The sequence below is a fragment of the Pseudomyrmex gracilis genome, unplaced genomic scaffold (genome assembly GCF_002006095.1).
Source record: "Pseudomyrmex gracilis isolate BER0280 unplaced genomic scaffold, ASM200609v1 scaffold_157, whole genome shotgun sequence".
NCBI lineage: Eukaryota > Metazoa > Arthropoda > Insecta > Hymenoptera > Formicidae > Pseudomyrmex > Pseudomyrmex gracilis.
In genome coordinates, this window is record NW_018020741.1 from 245,395 (window position 1) to 256,228 (window position 10,834).

Consider the following 10,834-nt stretch of genomic DNA (forward strand, 5'->3'; position numbering starts at 1 on the left):
GCTCGACATTTAGTGGTTAAACGTGTGCGTATCGCTCGAGTGATTGATTGAAAGCGGTTTTAAAACGTTCAAAGAGAAAGAAAAGCGCGGAAGCAAGAACGGGAAGCGCGAGAGGAAGCCCGAGCGAAAAATAGGGGCGGCCTGTACACACAATGTGAACGATGACGTCATATGCGTTACAGTCCGTGATATATATTCAAAAACGTTATTATTATTCAAATTTTAACATCTTTTATGTAATCAAGAACTCTCTCTCTCTCTCTCCGAGTTAAAACACAATTAATGATACGAGGGAAATATTACTTTTAAAGCCCGCGCATTCGTAATTCCCTCATGCATATTCACAGGATGCAACGCGCGCTTAAGAGCCGAGATAGCTTCGGTGTCGATTTCGCGAAACTACCGACGAATTTTCGCCGTTTGCCGAAGGAACGGAGGAGCAAGGGAGGGCGCGGCGGAGGAAGATCACCGGTTAAAGGGGCGACCGGTGGGCGGGGGGGGGGGGGTGGTGTGTGAGCGGTGGTTAATTGGCAAAGCGCGATAAGGTGGCTGGTCCTCCGTATATGCATATGAATGGCGAGTATATTCCGTTTGCCTGGCTGCAGTTACGTTGCCAGGCATGCAAATAAGTCTTCCGTTTCTGCACCCCGAGAACCAAGCTGTAACTCCGGACCCTGTCGCCTTTGCGGAACGGGCGGGTATAGTTTAGGCGACGCGGCCATTTCCACGGGTTACCGGCGATCCGAATGACCGCTTCCCGTTTAAGGAAGCGGTCGTCAAAAATAATTCAACAAAGAGCAACGTCCGTTCGCGCCTCAACTTCGACGCCCGCCCTCCGTGCGGACGCACGCGACTCTGAGATTTTCCGGCTCCGCGTCTTTGTGAAATACATTTATCGACGCTAAAAAAAAAAAAAAAAAACACACACATCGTCATCTCGCTCGCGCTCGCTTCTCTTTCGAGGTTTCAATCGCGGCTGCGAGCGTCATACAATATGTCGGGGATTATTCTTCGCCGGTCGATTTTTGTCGCGACTTTACGTCGCAACGTTGTTGCTTTTGTTTTGTTGGCTTTGCGGGATATACACACACGTACTTGCACACGCGTGTGCGTATCCGCGATGTATTTCACGGTTACGCCATCGATGTGTGTTATATATAACGTATCGAGCGTCCGTACTGTAATAAAGAATTTTTTTGCAACAGTTATAGTTCGAGATACAGAAATATTTTGATAAAAAGAAAAAAGAGATTTTAATTTATAGAAATAAACACAAAGCGCCTGTAAAAATGAAATTTCTGTGTTTTACATTTTTTATCTTGAGTTTTTTCAACGAGTTTTTTTCTGCGGTCTTCTCTTTATACTTTTAGATGCTCTTTCGTTTCATTCGAATAAAATCTAATCCGCTATTCTAACCACGCTCTCTCTCTCTCTCTTTCTCTTTCATCAGTAAACTTCGTGCGTTAGTACCTCTTTAAAGTTATTTCCCTTCCCGGAAAAGGGAATAACTTTGCTAAACTTGCGAGGTTTTAAGGCTTAATATACTTAAACGTAACAGTGACAATTTATTTTGTAGCCTCCCCCGCGCTGTATTCGCGTAGTACGTCTCTATTATGTTATTAACTTTTTTGTTTTATTAACCCTACGTGTGTGCGCGAACGTTACGATCTCATATAATTCACATATTCATGCGGCTCGGGGAGACGTATCGCGGTACGTGGAAGATTGCAAAAATGTTAAACGCGTTTTGCGCTCGAAACATGTTTTTTTTTGACGTCGGACTACTTCATTACTTTTTAAGTTCTGTGTGTGGAATTAACAAATTAATAATCGCAGGAAAAAGAGTGTAAAAAAAACAAAACAAAACAAAAAAATAACTATGTTAAATATAAAAGCGTTGCCGAACAAGTTGCAGGATTTTAGGCAATTCAAAAATTAATAACCGTCGTGTGAGTTAAAAAACAAAACAAACGTTTCGATAATAAATTTTTATGTATATTTCAAATGACCAAAATTACCTGATTTTATCATTATATATTTCTAGATAACACTGAGGAAGACTTAAAATAAAGTCGAAACGTTTGTTTTGTTTTTTAACTCACGCGACAGTTATTAATTTTTGAATTGCCTAAAATCCTGCAACTTGTTCGGCAACGCTTTTATATTTAACATATTTATTTTTACTCACCGAACTCAATTACAATTTAAAAAAAAAAAATAACTTTTTTAACATAAAATAAACTCCCGTTTGCGTAAAAGCTTACAAGTGTGTTGTTATTTTTTTCATATTTTGCAAAAACGTTGCGCATTTGCAAATTTTCTAATTTTTTGTTTTTTTGTAGCCTCGCAATTTTTTTAATCGTCAAAAATAACGCCGGTTGCGATGAGAAATATTATGCGATGTGAAAATTATAACAAGCTTCGTCAATATATTCGACGTATTTGCGTACAATGTAAACTTCGGCCTGTTCTAACAAAGCGTGGCGAGCAAATTTTCTCAATTTACCGTTCGAACCGTGAACGGGGGGAGAGGGGGGGGGGAATCAAATGAAATTTCGCGACAGTTGTTCCGCAAAAGTTTGCGCCGTCTGATTTTCGTCGTGCGCGCGCCCGCGCGCGCGCGCGTTCCGCTTTTGTTGGTTCGCTCGAATTTTCGGACTTTGGAGTCCGAATGGAGAGTTTTCAGTCACGTTTCACGGGATCTAAGATCCAGATCCGATTTCAGAGAGAACAGGATCAGGTCTCCCCGGGAGAGAGGCCCTAGGTAGAGCTACCGAACGCGTTCGAGCAACTCCGTGAAATCGAGTTACGCGTTGCTGCTACATTAACTCCGGCGGAAGTTGGTGTCTGTCGGTTCCCGGTGTGTGTGTACATATATGACGGGATCGCGCGAGCGGTAGCGTCGAAAATTAACCCCACCGCATTTGCCGCCGACGATCTTAGTAGTAGTTGTAAAGAAATTGTGTGTGTGTGTGTGTCTCTCTCTCTTCGAGAGTAAAGTAACTCGGATCCTCAGTTATTTGTTCTCGTCCGCGGAAAACTTTAATTTTCATTGATCTTTTTAGTTTGCCAACTTCTTTCCGTTAGGTCTCATCGGTTGTATTTTTATTTTCTTCTTCTTGAGATTTTATCCGAAGATTGTCGTGTTTTGCAATACGGTGTGTGATACGAAATATGTTTGTGTTTCTCGGTAGATTAATTTAATTTAATTTAATTTAATTCGATGTTTCGGAATTTCCGCGCGCGCTAAAACGCTTACTCTGATTCTCCGGTTCTCTCTCTCTCTCTCTCTCTCTCTGCGACGCTATTCATATCTATAATTTCCACCTTTCTATCTGTTTCTCGGTTTATCATACACCTCTCTGGGTTTCTCTATGCGCTGCAAATTACTCCGTTAATCCGTCTACTATACTCAGTATCTCGAGCACTGGCCGAACGAGATCCCAGATTAGTATCTACCGTGTTTTTGTCCGAATTTCGAGGTGCTCCCCGGTATAAACGCCGCCATCTGTCTTCCGTCCCGCGTGCGAAATTTGCGGCTTGTGCGGAAACACATCTCTCTCTCAGGAAGAAACTTAATTAATTAATTATCATATCGATTGTGGTGAATTTTGTTGATTAATGCGAATTTTCTTCAAATCGATCGCCGTGCGATCGCGAAACGATACACGAGCATCTTGTACAAATGTTTCGTCAGTATAACTTGATTGATTTTGAGCGAAGAACGGAAACAGCCTCACCATTGTGTGGCTTTGTAATCAACATTGCGAGAAATTGATATAAATCACTACCACAAACAAACGATTCTTAATGCACCCAGCTGGTAGCGATAATCAATTGAGCACACATAAAACTCTCGAAGCAAGCGAACCTCTCTCTCTCTTTCTCTCTCGTGCGTAATAATATGATCTGACGGCCGCCGACCCTTTTTACAATTCTTCCGTTCCTTACAAATCGATTCAGTGGACGGCGGTGCCAATAATTCGTTTCCATTCTTCTTCTCTTGAATTACTTTGTACAATGGCGGATTTAAAGCGGGTATACGCGAAAGAAAGAAGAGGAACTTCTCGATCGTTATCAAACGGGACGGTAGAATGAGAGGCAGGGCGGCCGCCCCGCTTTCTTTCTGATTCGCGTTCGCGCTCATCGGCACGCTGTTAACGAACATTCTAAGCTTTAGCCGTTCGAAGTTTCCGCAAGTCTGACGACTTCGCAGCTCGTTAATAAAATCAATTATAACCAAAGGCGGCGAAAAATTAGCGAAGTCGTTTGAGGATGTCCACGGGAATTTCTGATTAACGAACCTGATATCGAACTTTGCGCCCGTCATCCGAGCACTCCACTACTGCTCATTAGTCCCGACGCGCGCTCGGTTTTCCTCAAAGTGAATTCTAAATTTTTTTTTCATCGTGCTCTTTTTCGTATTTTCTTTCGTCGCTGAGAAAAAATAGTAGAAAAAAAAAATATATATATATATAATGAGAGCAATAATGTGTGTTCACTTGAGAAATTTAATTTCTTCTGTAATCGTAAGAAAGGGATAATGGTTTTTTCTTTAAAGATAATTTTTTTTTAAAGATAACTTTTTCACACAAATGCTCAAGTAATTGTTTGCCGCAAAGTAAATTACGCGCTATGTTTTGCACGTGCGATATTCTAAAGAAAAATGGAGTGAGAAAAAAATTATGTACGAGAATTATAGATATAGGTATATATAGAGAAAGTAGAATCTCTGTGACACATCTGTATCTCTTTTCTTTCCGTATCTTACGAAACGATACACATTGTTGTTACTCCTCGACTTTCCGTTCCGTAGCTCCTGTTTTCGATTTCTTTCTTATCTCGATGTAGGATACGGAAGTCGAAAAAAAAAAAAAGAGAATGCTCTTATTCTCATCCACGAAAATGGGAAAACAGGCTCGACGCTTCGATTGCGCTCAATGAAATCGTCTGCAATCGAACCGGTTCGAAATAGATTCGAAGTAAATTGAAAATGCTCCGCTAGATGCGCTCTTTGAATTTTGTTTTTATTTTATTTTATTATTTCTACACGGATGTTATAAAAACGCGGTCGAACGACGGAAAAAACGACGAGGCGCTAAGACTCTTCGCCTTGTGCGAAGATATAAATTTTCTGTCGCATCAGCGAGTTCTCTCGTATTTTTTGTCAAACGCGCATACACGCGTTGCTCGAGATACGGTAATCAGATATCGCACGTGTGTGTGTGTGTGTGTGTGTGTGCAGTCTCGATAACGAATTTTTTTTCACAACTATCGCGATCGCAATCGTTCTCCGTCAAATGTTGATTCCGGGGGAGAGAGAGAGAGAGAGAGATTGCGATCTCTCATTGAATTTTTCCGACGTTGTTCGAGATCTCTCTTCGCAATTTTATATCTTTCAAAAGCTAGTCTCTTTTTTAAGCGTGACATTTCCTTGAGAGGAAGTCAATCGGGAAGTAAAAATAATGTTTGATAAAAGTACCCATTGGAAGATGGTGCAAAGTTAACGCGCTCTGCAATCTCGAACAGGAGTTGGGGAGAAAAAGTTTAATTCGCTTCTTACTATTTACACATTTTTGAGAATTAATTTCGGTTCTTCTAGAATTAAAAAAAAAAAAAAAAAAAAAATTGCAATTCTCAGAGAGAACAAGAAAAGAAAGAGATGATTATTTTTAATGTTCTTATATTTCTGTCTACGTTTTAGTTTTGCCTTTTGTTTTTTGTTTTTTTTTTCTTAAGGACAAAAAATGCTTAAGAGAGGGAACTTGCGCGAGGGAGTATTTCGCTTGATATCGCGAAGTTTTTCTCGCAACGGGTATCTATAGACCGGAACTGAACCGCCTCGCATTTTCATTATTTCGGCGACATTACCCCAATTTTGCTAGCGAGAGCACATACACGCCTAATTATGGTACAAACGCGCGTTCCACTTCCGTAAGTGCGCGCGCGCGCGCACTGTTCAGCAAAAGAGAGAGAGAGAGAGAGAGTAACATTTCCATTAAATAGATCACATTTTGGCTCGGAATTTTCCGCGGTGTGTAGGAAGGCGTGAAATTGCCCAGCACGCAGCACGCAGCGGCAGGTCTGTTCTCGCGGCAAAGAGAGAGAACGCTGAGAATCTAATTGCAAATAATTAAAACCACTCGGAACCCCACACGACGTTCACGACGCACTCTTTTCAAAGAGGGAAGAAGACAATGTTTTTGAATTGCTCAAACAACTGAACAGTTGTCTCGAAGAGACCGTCGCCCGCATAAAATGCAATTCTTTCCCGCGACTGTATGCACTTCTCGGAAATTCTTCGGCGACGCGGTGGAAAACCGCACTCTCTCTCGTTCCATTCGAGAGTTTTCCTTCTTTCAACTCGCGTTCCTTCCCAAACGGGAATTTGACTAGCTAGGAATTATACGAAGAGGGTAATTAAATATTTCCGCGCGGCGCGACGAAGGCTATAAACAGCGACGGTATAACGAGGTAATTACGCTCGTTGGTCCATCGCGGTTATCAAGTTTATGCAGGCATACTTCCGCCGGGAATCTGCGCTGGTCGCCGAGGGTCGCCTTCTTCCAATTCGAGAAACTCGTCGCCGGTTTAATTATTACGGCGATATTATAAATAAGCTGTATATATATAAGCTTCTATGACAGACTTAATATAGTCGTAACATTAAAAATCTTGTTTGTGATCCTTAAGGAGATCCTAAAGTGGTTCTGTTTTATCGATAAAACTGAATTTTTCGCGCACACTAAGTTTTTGTTTCGCTGCATAGATCGACAAATCCTTTTCCGACAATTACTTTAAAATCTCTCGTAGGCAGGTAGAAGAAGTGAAACTGAGTCGAAAAGTCCTGAACCATTTTTTTCTATTACATATAATAAAGGAGTAATTATTGAATAAATCAAGCCAATCAGCGTCGACCTTTAGCCTAACGCACGTCAAACAAAATGAAAAAAATGAAAATTTTTTAAACCATTTTTTTCATTTTGTTATATAAATTTGGACCTCCCGTATCCCTTATTGTATGTACTTTAATCGTAGAAAAGGATTTGTCGATCCATACAGCCAAAAAAAAACTTAGTGTGCGCGAAAAATTCAGTTTTATCGATAAAACAGACCTACTTTAGGATTTCCTTAAGAGAGACAGTAAAAACTCTTAGAAGTCTTATAATTTTCAGCGCTTGTCTCTTTTCTGTAAATATATAAATATATAAATATATAAATATATATATNATAAATATATAAATATATATATATATATATATATATATATATATATATATATATATATATACAGGGTGTCCGACAATTACTTTAAAATCTCTCGTAGGCAGGTAGGAGTAGAAGTGTGCGCTCACGCACACCAGGCGCGTGGTTCACTGACGTGCGTTTGGCTAAAGATCGGCGCTGATTGGATTGATTTATTCAATAATTACTCTTTTATCATATGTAATAGAAAAAAATGGTTCAGGACTTTTCGACTCAGTTTTACTCCTTCTACCTGCCTACGAGAGATTTTAAAGTAATTGTCGGACACCCTGTGTATATATATATATATCATATATGTATATATCCATCAATATTGATTTTTTTTTGCATTCCTTTTTCCGCGTAATTACTCATTTACGTATTTTTTCTTTATTAGTTACTTTACTTTGTAATATCGCAAAAACAAAAAAAAACAAGTATCGGATATCGGGATGGAAATCGCGCGTTTAATGTACCAGTAAAATTTTAAGAAAGTTTGTTTCTCTCCTTTCATCAATCTTTTATTAGAAATTATGCAACACACTATCTTGGATTAAATGATTCATATATCAAGACCACGTATACAAAGCCACTTGAGAGTTAAGCTGCGCGAGTGCCGATACGAATTTGCAATTCGCGAAATACGGGGGAATGGATGCGAAACCGATTGCTTCGCAATGCTTGTTACGCCGCGTTACCCGCTCTTTCGCGCATCCCGCGCGAAATTCTGCATTCTACATTTCGTATTCAGCAATTTGCGCGTCTCTTTAATACTTAATACGTCGGTTGAAGATAATAATAATCGCGCGCTGTGTGAACGAGACGCAATCAAAATCGTTTCGTCTCATCAGAACGCCTCTCAGATTTGTTCGCGCGATATCTCAGACACGATGTTTCCAATTAAGAAGAAAACTTCTTCTTCGGCGCGCGATTCTTCTCGTTTTTTTTTTTTTTTTTATCGACGACGACACGTGACGACGCGCGCTCTCGTCTTGCCTGCGGGCTACGCGCGCGAGCCAGTTTTTCTTCAAGTCGGAACAAACTATTATTTGGACGCACACAATGCGACCGACGAGGTTTTCGCGACTCGTTATCGGTAACGAGCCTTGCAAGCCTCGTCGTCGGCTTGCCTCGACGACATCGGTAGAAAATCGCTGGTTCACCTCTCTCTTCTCCGATATCTTTTATCGCGGCCACTTTCCGAGTTTCTTTCGGAGTTTGCTCGCGAGAGTAAAACCAACGGCCAGCAACTCGGAATCGAAGTTCGAGTTTCCAAAGGAAAGACGCAACGGCGGAGAGGGAGAGAGAGAGAGAGAGAGAGAGAGAGAGAGAGAGAGAGAGAGAGAGAGAGAGAGAGAGAGAGAGAGAGAGAGAGAGAGAGAGCGATATTGTTACTTACAAGATCTATTTTAAACGGAACCCCATCATCGACGCGCTATTATGTACTCGCGCCATTGTCATCCGACGTCTATATACATTTTACGTGAACATCGTTTGGATTACAAAAAAAAAAAAACATTCAGATAAAAAAAAAAATACAATATTTTCAGAAATAACAACGTAAAACTTGTTACGGAGATATATAACTCCGATATATGTACTGCGTGTGTGCAGTAAATTTAAAAACTATATATGCGACTATAGCGTGAATTATTGTACAAAATGGGCAAACACGTCGGACTTGGATATATACATCGATACACGGATGTACACGTATAGCACGTAGGAGGGAAGTATATACGTACATGCACACGTTTTCCGATGACATAGCCGTGCGAACGGCGGAAGAAAGACACGCGAGTTTGCTGCGCAAGCACAGGAGAGAAACCGGAAATTCGTATCATCCACTCTCCTCTCCCGGTAACCCGAGAGAAACCCGGGTACCAACAGCCACGGGCCACTCTCCCAAGTAAATTCCTCCCCTTGTCTTCTACCGCGGGGGGTTCGCCTATTCCGCGCGCCATTTCCCACTCCGAGTTACTTTTTTCTTTCGCTCTCTCTCTTTCTCTCTCTTTCTCTCTCTCTCTCTCTCCATTAATGTCCCTTCTTTTCCACGCTCGCGAAACTTTCTCATTATCCCGGCGAAAATGCGCGCGACTCCCTTTCTCTTCGTGCGATTCAATTGGTTCTTTTTCTTGTTTTTTGGATTAAAAAAAAAAAAAGAAACGGTCTCCGGTATAGTGACCTCAATAGATCCTATTTACAGTAGTAGCGCACCACTGTCTTGTTTCATTTTTCATTCCCATTGTATTTCTCGCGGAAATTTTATTTATTGTTTTGCGTAAGTCCGAAAGTTGATGTCGTTGAATCGAACACTACACATAAAATGTGACTGCTCTCTCAGATCTTCTCCAGATACTTATTTCAGATAAGTATTTAAAATATATATATATATATATATATATTTTTTGATTATTGTTAATTTATCGCATTTTACATTGTACGAAACTATCTTGTATCTATAATTACGCAATTCTCTCTCTATCTCTCTCTCGCATAATTATTATGTCAAATAGCATCATTTTACTTTCGCAAGACCGAATATGACAATGTGACACTCGGCTAATAGGATTGTCGATAGCGGAAGGTAGGAAGCACGGACTGGGTGTCACAGCAAATCGGACACGACGGACTGTCCTTTGAAGTTTAATTCTCGACGTTAATTAGAATCACGCCCGTTCGCACAAAGTCCCCGTAGCCGCTGCGCGTCGTTACGACAACATTGTGTGTTCCGCGCCGGCCAGTAAATTCGCCGTCTCGCGGGTCTACCACGCGGGGACGTGGTAACGATTATACGGGAACGGGGATTCGAGTTATTCGAGTTGAATTTTCGACGCGCGGCAGCGTGTTTTTTTTTTTTTTTTTTTTGGCTGCTCGTCAACATGACAAAGGGGAAACGGAATTAGGCGAGAACACGGAGAACGCGCGAGGCGCTCGCGTTCCCGCGCTGTGTTCCGTTACTCGGCGAATTTCATCGGCGAAAGTTTTCGACGAGAACTTTTGTTTCATTTCGGAAACAGAAATTTTGGAGCCGCCGCGTCAAGAATTTTTTTGCCTACGAAAACGCCCGCGATACCACGAATACCTGCGAATCATTATTATGATACGCGCATTGTTTCGAGACTTTGATATTAATTACGTTAATTAAATCGCAGTTTTCTGACCATATCTCAGATACCCGCGCCCGCAGACTTTCGCACACATTCCCACATCTCTATTTTCCGCCGTGTGCGGAACAAATTACACCGGTGTAATTGTGTAAATTTTCCGTTTGTGTGAAATACCGCTTCGCGTGAAATATTGTCGCGAGTACACACATATATATATTAGGTCTACCGGAAAGTTCTGTCCGTTTTTTTGGAATAAAACAAAATACAAATTTTTCTTAATTTTTCAAAAATGAGATATACGAATTGCCCTCACGCTGGCAAGAAATTATTAATAATAATGGCAATTATATTATTTAATAGTTTATTGACGGTAAGAAAAATTTGTATTTTGTTTTATTCCAAAAACGGACAGAACTTTCCGGTAGACCTAATATATATATATATATATATATATATATATATTAGGTATAATATATATA

At 40.7% G+C, this 10,834-nt stretch overlaps 1 protein-coding gene across 1 annotated transcript in view; it reads right to left on the reverse strand.

Moving 5' to 3' along the window:
* LOC109857407 (dipeptidase 1) overlaps nt 1-10,834 on the reverse strand; it is a 124,933-nt gene that overhangs the window by 110,935 nt on the left and 3,164 nt on the right. The gene's annotated exons all lie outside the window — the stretch shown is intronic.